Source organism: Phalaenopsis equestris, unplaced genomic scaffold (assembly GCF_001263595.1).
Source record: "Phalaenopsis equestris unplaced genomic scaffold, ASM126359v1 Scaffold000639, whole genome shotgun sequence".
Taxonomy (NCBI): Eukaryota; Viridiplantae; Streptophyta; class Magnoliopsida; order Asparagales; family Orchidaceae; genus Phalaenopsis; species Phalaenopsis equestris.
The window spans coordinates 21,553-34,461 of NW_018165079.1; positions in this window are offsets into that span (position 1 = coordinate 21,553).

The following is a 12,909-nucleotide window of genomic DNA, read 5'->3' on the forward strand; positions in this document are numbered from 1 at the left end:
ATCCTTATAACTGCTAGAGGTGCTTAATTAGTGTGATAAAGTGATGCCTGAGGTTGGTGTACGTGAACCAATATATAAGGGATAATCTTATCTTTGAGATTATAATCTATAAAATTATTTATAAGTACCCAATATATCTGTGTAGTGATTCTGTTAGAAATTGGAAGTAAGTTAGTAAGATGCAATGACTTAAAAAAAAGAATTGACCTCATTTATCATGCGTGCTTGTGTTTGTGTTACAATAATATAAAGATTTGGAGAACACATAAACATAGATATTCCTATGTCGATACATGTTCTACTTGTTATACCTTTCTTCTCTTTTTATGAAGAATGTTTTAGTTTAGACTTACTTTTTGTTGCATATTGTCCTACCTTGATGAATACTTGTAGATGTTTGTGATAGATAGAATTTTTGAACTTTTTTTTGTTCCTGCTTATATTTTCTATATTGAATGATATACATGTTTAAAATAAAGTTTGGGTATATAAAAAAAAATAAATTTTAAAGTTAGTATACTTTATTTTGGTTTAATATTATTGCAAGCATGTTTTAGGCTAGATTAGGCTAGATTTACTTTCTTATGCTGTCATTCTACCTGCAGTCATTCTACCCTTATTATGCATGTATATAAATTTGATAGGATGTTGTAGATGTCAGTAGATTCAACTTTTACTTTGTTTTCTTGCTACATTTTATGGAATTAAGTGTAAAATATTTAAAAAATCAAGTTTGGGGGAAAGAAATTTTTATTTTAAAAAAAGGAAACTAAACTTAATTTGTCCTCAATTAACTATATTTTTAAAATTAATTTAATATGACCTTGGATATTACAGTTCAACTTTAAATGACTATATTTATATTTGTAAATATTATGGTAAATTTAGGCAAAAATTTTTAATAACGAAGGTTAATTCTAAAGTTCAAATAATTGGTATGAAATGATAAGACTATGTTTTTTCTATTTGAAGTAAAGGAAATTGTATTTTTGAAGTATTAAGAATATTAGAGTTTCATGTAAGAAGAAAATAACGAGACTTTATGAAAAATCATCAAAACTAATATGAATTTATAAAGTGAAGAAAGGTAAAAAGTTATAACTTTAAGAAAAGGATAATGAAGTTCAAAATTGTTAAATGCTATCCAGATATAATAATCCTCACTTAAAAAAGAAAAGAAAGAAAAGATGTCTAATCAAAAATTGGCTTCACTTGAATCAACTTGAGGAAAAAGCTTTATTACATTTTCTACTATTCGAGTATTAGCACCCTTAATAGTAAACTTTTCATGAAATTCATTTTGATATAGATATTTAAAGTATCTTTGATATAACAAATCACTGTTTTTCTTGAAATGAATGGAGGTTCATAAATCTTAGATATGATTACTAAGTATTCTTATACTTATAATTTTAATCTAAGTTATTAAAAGTTTTTCTTAAATTATATTATTTTATTTATTAAACTAAAGCATAGAATTTTATAAGTTAATATATAATTTAATCTCTATCATAAGTCATATTTTTATGTAGTAAAAGGGTTACTAGAGGACAAGTAACATTCAAGTTTGGGGGATTTTGACATGCCTAAAAATTACCTACTTTTTTATATATATATTTTATGCTCAATTTTTATAATTTTTAATGATATTACACTTTAGAAGGAGGTATTTTGAATATTTTTGGTTTCAAGTATAAGAAATGGACTTTTGGTAAAATTGAAGAAAAAATGGTGCGATTTGAAGTAAAAACGAGCAAGAAAGAAAATTATGACTTACCACATTTTGATATGTCTTTCTATGCTTGATCTACTTTAAATTTCTCACATGTTTTTGAATAAATTTACACTTTAAAGAAAGGTTGTTTTCATGCTTATTTTGTAGGTATATCTGTTAAGAGCGAAACACAACTGAAATTGGGCAAAACGGAGCTGAAATAGAGCAAAATGGTGGAGCTGTTGCAGGGTGGTGCCTGAGGTGCTAAAATGGTGCTAGAGGCACCAAAATCCAGAGAACTAGATCCCGAGGTGCCAGAACTAGCGCCAAAATCCAGAGAAATGACACCTGAGGCGCCAGAACGGGCGCTAGAAGTACCAGAGACGGTATAAGGCAGATTAAGGTGGTTCGGGACAAATTTTGAGCAGATTTTGAAGGCTCCAAATGATTCAAATGCCCCATGGAGTGATTCAATGCATTTAGACACTTTGGAATAATCTTTAATGAAGGGATATGTCTCTCAAATGAGTCGACATGTCTTTTGGGATTCAAAAAGTGTGACTTTTAAAGAGAATTTGGGAGGAAATTTTGAAATCCTTTTGAAAGGAGGCAGCCCCTAATTAAAAGGAAGAGGAGTCTGGGGCATGAGTGTGGTGTGAAAGCGAGAGGAAGGCTTTGGAGAAGAGAGGATTTTCTTCTAGGGTTGTAAGAGGAGAGGGAAGGAGAGAGATTTCTTTTTCATTATATTTCTAGGAGAGAATTGAGAGTGATTGTAAAGATAGAAAGTGCTTAAAAGAAACTTATAGAGAGTTGCTTGGGAAGAAGTGTGAGATAAGCTGTATTCTTTTCTTTCTTTATTTTGTAAACTTATTTTTATATATGAAGTTTGTGTTTTGTCGTAACCTTCGCATGAATTCTGAGTAGTCTTCTTTATCCTTCTACCTACAATGAGATTTAGTTTTATGAAGAATTAATTTTATTATGAAAGGTTTTTAATGTCAATAATTTGTGATGATTTGAACTCTAATCTTCATTTACTTTTCAATTTGGCCAATTGAAATGCTAAAATGTGTTGAGAAATATATGATCCCAAAAGTCTATGATTTCTACAACATGGTGAGAGCCACATTCAATTCCATGGGTAACAATGTAATCCATGAGGTTAAGTGCAAATAAATAGATAAATATAATTTTTTGTATGCAAAATTGGAGACTTTAAGGTGATAGATTAAAATCCCCAATTTGGTCCAGTTGATTGGAAACTAATGCGAGATTGTTAGCCCTCAAGCGACGGAGAAGTGGGAGCTTTGGAGTGAGTGCTAGTATCCTCCCAACCTAACCACATAATTAGGTACCAAACCATAGATTAGTCAATGTTCTTTATGCACTTGACAGAGGGTAAAGAATAGGATTGCTCTTATTTGGTACAATACAAATTTATATATGATTTAAAATGATTTTAATTACTTCACTAACCGTGTACTCATTGTAAAGAGGAATGTTGCTTTCTTAAATTTAAAATCTTCGTCACAAAAATTTGTTTAGTCTTAATAAATTTAATATTGAAGTTTAGAAATTAGTTTAGTAAACTTAATTCTTTTAGTTACATTTTTGTTAGCATTCATTAAACCCATTTTAACTTGCCTTTCTTACTTTAATGGTTATAGTTTGAATATTGTGATTTATGTAATTATCATAAGAATTTTCATCTTCCCAACTAAGAGTTGATAGTAGTAGACTAGAATTAGCTTAAGGAATTTATTACTGCGCTTCTCTGTGGGATCGATACTGGGGTTTTTAAAGAAAGTTCTATATTACTTGAAGCGATACGTGTAATTGCGTAGAACCCCTAGTGTGTGAACTATTTTATATATTTTGTATAACATTTTGATTTTATACATATAATACTTAATATAAATTATGTCAAGATTTTGTTGGAAGCTAAATTACTGCGAAAGTTTGAGAGGGTCAAGTTTTTGGCACTATTATCGAGAATTTAAATTGACATAAAACATACAAAAAATAGCACACGACATGGGCGCATTAAAAACCACACACTATTTTAATTAATTTAACATTAGTTTAGTTTATGTATATCATATTTAATCCCTATATCTATTCTATTTTGATTTCATTTGTTGTGAAATCGTGCTTTCATTCTCTTAATTAATTTCTTATTGGATTTAGCTATTTTTTTGTTGCATTGGCCAAATTCAATCATTTGAATAGAAGTTCATCTATCTAATCCCAGTAGTTGCCAAGTAATATTTTTGGGAAAACAATTTTTACTCATATTTTATTACTTTTGCAACCATATGCTCTTCTTATTCATGAATGAATTTTAACATTTTTTTCAACATTTTCATCATTAATTGCATGGAAAAATTGATACCAAATCTATAAATTGTGACTTCAAACACATTTTTACTTTAAAATTTTATATGATTTTATCTTTTTATTTTCTCTTTAATTTTATTTATCATTTAAACTATAATGTGTGCTTCAATATTTTAAATGAACCATAATAAGAAAAGGGTGGTCATATGAAAATAAGGAATTGTTGAGTTGCGAGCCTTAACATGGATGTATAAGCTCTTCATATTTATACGTTACCTATAATGTTTAGTGAAACCCCTAAAGCATATGATGAATTCTATAGAGGAGAGTACTAAACCACCAAGTACCATGCCAATATTCCTCACACTCTATCACAATGGGAGCTTACCAGTTTTATAAAGAATCAACACTATTATAGTCTATACTCTAGATCATACTACTCAAGGTGGAGATGCCATCCCAACTTCTCCTATAAGAACACACTAGGTCCATAAAATAGAGCAAGATTCCATAATCACCAATGCACAATCAATTTGGAAGATATCATTATAACATTGCTAGCTATAGGTGATCTATAAATTTGATTATTTACTTAGATGATGGGTCATTTCATGATAAAGATTGATGTAACAATTGATAGACATGAAATTTCTCCTTAGAATCAAGTTACAATCATCTGAAATATCAAAGTTTAGATTTCCCAATTTGCCCAGTAATTGTCATCAAGACAAGTAGGTGCATTCCTAAGAAAACCAATATAGAAATTAATCAATATAAGGATGTGAATGATACCACTTTGAAAATTGTTGAGCATCTGAGGAATTAATGGGCTATAAAAACTTCCATATTGAAGAGATTGATAATAAGAAGGAATAAGAGGCTGAGGAAAAGTGATAACCAAAATCAAGGCGATTCTTAAATGGATTACCATAACACATACCACAACTATAAAATGTTTCAAATCTCAAGGAAGAAGAATTCATGCTTAAAGCATTCAAAATGAAAGAGCATCCTGTGGAGAATATTATTGACTTTTTTGGTTGATGTGATTACAAATTGTGCCATGGGAAATAGCCATTATATGTACTTGGATGAAACTCTTTCTTCCTTCATTATGAGGATACTTCAGCCAGATTACTTGACAACCTTGTAGAATAATAATCTATCAAATGAAATTATATTATTGGATATCAAGAATCTATTTAAGCACGTTAAAAATTGGAGCAATAAGCTTATTATATTCATCAAAAATCCTCTAAGGATATAATTACTTCAACTTTCAAGCCTTTTCAAAAATACTACTTTTTATTGTTAGGTTGATGATTTTAAACTAAGTACTTACTGAGAAACAGCCAAACAAGAGTTAGGTTGAGGATGCTTAAACCATGTGTTTGTTTGGAGAAAAACTGACCTTTATAAATTTTTCATTTGCTTATTTTCTTACTTATCTTATTTTATTCTATTAGTTTATTTTTCATTTGTTATTATTAAAAGAAAGGTAAAGATGAAGGTGAGCTTGGTGTAAACAGCCTAAGATATACATTAAGAGGAGAAAGAGAGTAGCTTCCCCAAGTGAAAAGTTCTTATTTCATTTTACTTTCTTTATTTTTCATATTTGCAACTATTTTTTTTTTATTTTTATTTTTATGTGTTATGGATAATGCAATGTTATGTGTGTGTGCCTACACATGGTGGGAGTGTTGGGGGGTTGGTGGAGTAGCATATGTATTTCTATTCTCTCAATATGTGTTATGCGTGATCTTTATCCTTATAGACTAGCTTTTTTTATTTTTAATTCATTTGAATTTTTACTTTATCTAATTAGTTATTTTTAGCAAGGTCATGTTAATTTGCTTACAGCATGAATTTTTTGAAGGATGGAGAAACAAATTGCTTCAAAGTTTTTTTTTTTTGTTTCCTTTGTCTTAGATAAGAAATTAATCTTTAAATTCTATTTTGGATGCATTTTTAACTATTCATAATTGATAACAAAGGTAGTTAGCTTAATTATATGTGTTAAATGTATAAACTTACTCAGATAAAGGAGTTATATTGATTATTAAATATATTGCATGTTAAATAATCCATCCATAAGAATATTGGTTATAGTTATATGCTTGAAATACATAAGGCTTATATATTTATGATAACCTAAGTAAAAATATTTGTATGTATACATGTGAATCATTTGTTAGTTTAATACTTCTTTTTAATTGGCTATATAATATGAAAATAATACATCTGAAATTTAGATAGAGAAAATAGTTTTGAGTTGGGCATTAACAACATTAAAAAAAAAAGAGAAGTGACTTAGCTTCAAGAAAGAAAAATGAACTATCATCAAAAAGCTATAAATTATTATTGGAAAGTGGGGAACGGGGCTGAAAATTATCACCCATATTGTAGAGGTTAGTTGTAGTGTTTAGATATATAGTTACCATTTATAATACAAAATATGAATTATTCAGTCTTATGAAATTTATTTTATATGTTATACATTATATGGATAAAATTTAAAGGATACATATGGTTATGGTTATACATGTTAACACACATTTACTTACTGGAAACCATTAAAATTAAGTGAGTTATGTAAATCTATATTAAATGCAATTAATTATGTAATAGATTGGGATGAGTTAATTTGTTAGTATATTGATTTTTAAATTTAGTTCAATCTTCAATTATCCTTAGCTATTGCATAGATTTGTTGAATTTTGACTATCAATGTATTTATAATAACCAATTAAGTGGTGCTTTAAATGCTCCTACATACATGTTTGTAATGTTTATTTATCTAAAAATTACTCTTTTCGGGCTTTTCTTGGGGACAAAAAAAAAATCTAAGTGTGAATTTATTTGATAGCCAAAAATTATATTTATAATTAACCAAAATTAAATACTTTAAAATTTATCCAAATGAATTTTACTTTAGCATTTTTTTGGCACTAATAATTTTACTCTTGCTTGTTTAGATGTGCAAGAAGAAAGAGTGAAATAGAGGAAAATGTCCAAAAAGGCATATTCAAACTCAATAGATTGGAAGAAAATTTAGTGCTAAGAAGAGCAAAATGGTGAAACGGATCTGGCTAATGCCTAAGCACTACACCTAGGCACCCATATGTTAATTCCAAGGTTTTATGTGCATAATAGCATGCAACCAACTTAGAGGGTGCCTAGGAGCCCAGATGCCTACTTATATGTCCTAGCATTAGAGCCAAGCACCATAAATTTTGGTCTATGCCCATTTAAAAATGCTCAATTGTCAGTTTTAGGAACCCAAATGCCTGCTTAAAACTATTCAATGATGAGTTTAGCAAATTTTGGATAATTTTTTCTTTTTCATTTATGGAGCTACCTCGACCATTTTTTTAAAGAATAGATTATGAACTAATTATGAAATCTTGGATTATCCCTTACCAGGGTTTAGATAGATTTTTGCTACAATTTATTTAGGAAACATTATAAGAATTTGGAGAGATTTATTAGCAACTAAATGCTTAGGAGAGAGTATTGTGCACTCTTTATGGCCTTCTCATGACTTTTCTTACTCATTATGTGCATTTGTTATTGTAAAAGTCTATAAGTATTAATTAATATTTCTTTTATATTTTAGAAATTAGTTAAAGCCCTTCCTTTAATGGTTAGATGTAGCATGCAATATGTTTTCTAATTTGTTTAAAAACAATAGTTTTTTTTTTGGTTTTCCAGCTTCTGACTATATCTTTTGCTTTATGTTATATTCAAATTTCAATTGTGTGGTTACTTATTAATAACACTAATAATTTAGAGAAAAATGTGGTGAACCCATTGTTGACCTCACTTTTGGTTGAGGTTTAGTTTTTTTCCTCTTTAGTAGCCTAGGGCCTAGGGTCTAGCCCCTAGGGTCTAGCCATATGACTTTCCTAGTGATTATTCCTAGAAAACTAGAAAATGAACCCTCACCATTAGAAATTATACCCTCTTCTTTGCTCAACTTGAAGTTCCGTATATTGGTCGTAATCTCTAGAACTTAGTAGGTGGGGTCACTATGAGGGAGCTCAGGGAGAGTCCCCCTAGGATTGCCTGACCTTAGGGTTGACCATTTTGACCTTAGGGTTGACCTTGGGTGTTGGGATAGAGCTAAGGCACTCACTTCACTCACAATCACTCACAACCCTAAACCTAAAATTTCTTGACTTTGATTCCTTGATCCTTTCGGAGACTCATGTAGATGGTCCCCTAAACCTACTGGCCCGAGCTGGGGTTTAGCTAAGACCAGTACATAGAGGACCAAAATGGGGTTTTCATTGGTCCATAGCTCATATAGGGTGGTTGGCACCCCAATTCTACCAAAAATATCCAACTTGGCCTTTTGCCTCAAAATCCCCCAAATTACCTAGATGCCATTGGAGCCCAAAATTTGGCCAAAATTTTCAAATCCACCCAAAATACCCAAATTTGATCAAATAATATTTAAACCTTTTCAAAATACCCAAATTACCTAAAACCACCCAAAAATTCCAAAATTACCAAAATACCCTCCAAAATTGCCAAAATTACAAAAATGCCCTTGGCACCCCAAACTTTCCCAAAATTACTTTAAATTTTTCCAAAACCAATTAGGACCCTCCAATTTTGACCATTTTGACCAAAACCCTCAAGTTGCCTTTAAAGGTCCAACTTCCCCAAATTTACCCCAAATGTCCATCAATTTGGTCCCAATTTCTTCTAATTTCAATCATAAACTCAAATTCACCTTCCACATGAATAACGCCAAGACTAATTGTTCCATGATTTGAGCTCAATTTTGATCCAAATCAAAACCCCCAATTTTGATCATATGACTTAACCTCACCTAATTGAACCCCATGACCTACTCAATTTGCCCCAATTTGAATCCTAAACTCTTTATAAAACTCCTACACACTAAATTAAATTTTTAATTGGCCTTGGTAAAGCCTCAATTTCACTTAATTTTAACCCAAGTTCAAAATCCCCAAATTTGCCCCAAATTGGCCATACCTCCAAATTCCACCAAATTGATTGCCCTAACCCAAAAATTGACACCCAATTTATGTTGAAAAATCTTCATGATGTTCCTATAGACCACTTTCAATAATCAATGTGGACTTAGCCCAACTTAGACCCAAGTCTAGCCCAACATGCCCAAATTGACCAAAATTCTAAAATCCTTTAAATTGAACCCCTAATTGAACTCAAAGTCATTTCAACCCTTCACCAAAAATCTTCATTACAATCATCTACAAAATGTTGATCAATTAATTCTGCACAAAGTCATGGCTAGCCTAACCCAAACCCAACCTTTGGCCATTTGGACCAACATTGAACCCATGCACCAAAATTGACCTAGCCATGTCAAATTGATCAAGGCAAGACTTTTATAGCCAACTTTTGGGTCCTAGTAACCAAGCTAGACCTACTTCACCCACCCTAGATGATTTATGGACCAAAGGTCACGTAAATCAAGGGATTTGTTTTCTAAATTGCTTAAGCCAAAGATATCTTTGCCAAAACTTAACACCAACCCAAATTAATTGTTGTGACAGATTCCTCTGAGGTCCCTGAGCCACCTAAGCACCTCCCCTGCCATTGCTGGCTGGTAAAGTCATTGGAGCAGCTCAAAATCGAGAGCCACCATACTTAAATCCTCACCCAATTGATCTATCTGAGCTGTCCCACTCCCATTGGCCAATTGCACCACTTAGCTCACCACCTCAGTAAGCTTTTGCTCCCCTGGCCACCCCCTGAGCTCCACTCTCCGACCATGGCTATAAAAGCTCCCCTCCATGGCCAAATCCAAGTGCTAAAAATTTCTTAAGGAGATGCTGCCAAATTGCTCCCACAACATCCTTGAGACCTCCTCAGTGCAACCCAACCACCTCCCTGCCCTAATTCCCATCGTCGAAGCTCAATTTTTGAGGTCAATTCCGGCCGGAAATAGGACAAACTCCACTACACCTCCACTGTGGCTCTAAGAAGGGAAACTGGAGGCTACACAGTGCACCAAATCAAATTAAACTTGCCCATATCCTTACCAAAGTGAGAGAAGAAGAAGCCCCATTAGAACCCCCTCACAGAGAACCTTTACCCCTAGCTTTGACTAACACGCGAAATTGAGCTTCACCAAAGTCTTCCCTAGACAATTCACTACGACCAGAGGCTCCATACTTGAGCTTCATGGACCTCAACAAACATGTTGAGAACCTCTGATTGAAGTTTACCTTCTTAGAGCAAATAAAACTCCCCCTCTTTCTGAGCTTCATTCGATTCTCCATTCATGTATGTTTAATTTCATGGAATGTTTACTGTATGGATGTGTTTGCCTAGTTTAGATGAGTCCATAGGATCAAACCTGAGTAGATTTGGTTAAGTGTAGCTCGAGTTCTTACACTTAGAAGGTGGACGACTCTCAGGATGAACCAAACAGGGACAAAGACTCTGGGCCATCGGATGGCGCGTGTATCAAATGGAGGGTTGAGATGAAGTTGAACGAAAGATCCCACCATAAAGAGAGGGCCGCGTGGCGTTGACTCAGAAGACGACGCCAAATGGGGAGCAACCGCATGGAGACCTCGGAGCTGCCAAGGATTGTGTGGCGCCGCGTGGTTTAAGTAGGAAAATAGGGTTATTTTTTATTTAATTAATTCAACTAACTTCAAAAATTGATATAATAGTATAGAAAAATCACAAAAATAATATTAAAGTACCCTCTTGCTCAGTGAAGAGAGGAAAATAATGTGGATCAAAAATAAAAATTATTTTTCAAACATATGATTTTATATTAATTAAATACCCTCTTAGTTATTTTAACTCTCCATGACTAAGAAGTGTTCACCATGGCTTGAGATTTTTAGGGTTTATTCCTCATTACATAGGGGATGTTTTCTTATTTTTCAAGGTCAGAGGGCATCTCTATGCTCCTAACCCTAATTTTCAAGCCAATAACCCTAATTTTCAAGCCATTTTCAAGCCAAGGTGACCATTTTGGTTTATTTTAATTATATAAATCAAAATATCACTTGGAAAATTATGAGAATAATTTTAGTAGGTTTCTTGTGGTCAGAGAAGTCTAGGAAAAATGTTGAGATGCTCTGAATCATTTTGTATCATTTTGTAAATTTCTGTACTTAATTAAATGTGAATACTTTGTATAAATTTATGTAAATTTAATACATATCAAAAATTAACTAAGTCAACTCCACATTTTTCATAAAAACCATATCTACCCACTATAAAAATTTCAAAATTATTTGGCTTAGTGTAAGCACTAAAGTGGATTTTCTAGGAAACCTTGTAATTTTGTACAAAAAAGAAATTATAATGAATTAAATACACTTGGGAAAATTATAAAAAGTGGTTTTTTGAGTTCATTGTGATCATAGGTACTCAGGAAAAATAAAAACCACTTTTAACAAAACACTTAATTTTTGGGCCTCAATTTGAATTTTAAATAATTAAAGATAAATAAAAATTCCAAAAAAACAAAATTATTTCAAAATGTTCCTAACTATTCTTTGATCACTTGGGACTCATTAAAATATTTTTTCTAATTTTTGTAAGTTCAAAATAAATTTTAAAAAAGCTTAAAAATGATTTTTTTTTTATTTTTTCACTGAAATAATTATAATAAATAAATTAAAAAAAATACAAAATTTGGTTCTCTGAGTTTTCTTAACTTAGAGGAGTCTAAGAGAAATATAAAAATAATTTTGATAATTAAAACACCATTTTCTACTTAAATAAATCATGAATATTGAACCAAATTAAAATAATAATAATAAAAATATAATTCAAAAAAATCCTGAAGTTTTACCTAAGCATTTCTCTGGACTAAAGAAACCCTTAATAATTTTCTCATAAATAAAAGCTTTATTTTGAGAAGTTAAATAAATCACCTTTTGAAAATCTTATTTTCTTAATTTAAATAAATAATCAAGTTAAATTAAAATTTTGAGAGATCCACATTTTCTCCTCTAATACTTTAATTGCCTCATGGATATGACACTTCAAGTCCTCAAAGTCATTTGAGTTGTGTTTAGTGAGTTATGAGGTGAGGTGCCCCAAGGGCAAAACAACCACTTTAAACTTTGGTGCTTTAATCAAAATTTTTAATTAATCAAAGGAAAATGGGTAATTTTGATCTTAATAAACATGATTTGATGATTGAAATACAATGGGACTAAAAGGTAGAAACTCACTCACCACCCTTGCACAACATCAACAAAATCATAATTTTACTAACCTTCATGATTTGGAAGTCAATTAAGATCAATTGATTCTTAAGTAAGGGGCTTAAACTAGAAAGGATGATAATTTACTTTTCTTAAGCCCAAAGTCGAGGATGATTTGATTACTTGATAAGAATACACATCACTTAAACTAAAATTTTTGATTCATACTATTTCACCTATCATGATTACCAAGGCTTGGTAGTGACCTAGGTTTGATTCCTAAACTCAAGTTGATTGGATTGAGAAAATGATATGATTGGTGATTAACATCTTTAAACACTACAAGCCTAACCCTAATTGCGGGCACCACAATCTTAAAGACTTGTCTCAGGGGTACTCATTCACATAACTCTTAAACAAAACATCAACTGACCAATCGAGTATCCTATCTCTAGGATAATTAAATTAAAAGTTTCATTGAGTAATGGGGTAGTCACACTTCAATCTTGGATGATTATTGGGACATTTTGATAAGTTCAAAATGAACTCGAAATGTTTCAAGAGGTCTTCAAAATGATTTAGGGCCACACCTTGAATATTTTGAAATCTATTGGACATCCTGAAGGACAAATTGGACTTGCCATACTTTGTCCTAGAATCATTCACTAGGATCAATCATTCACT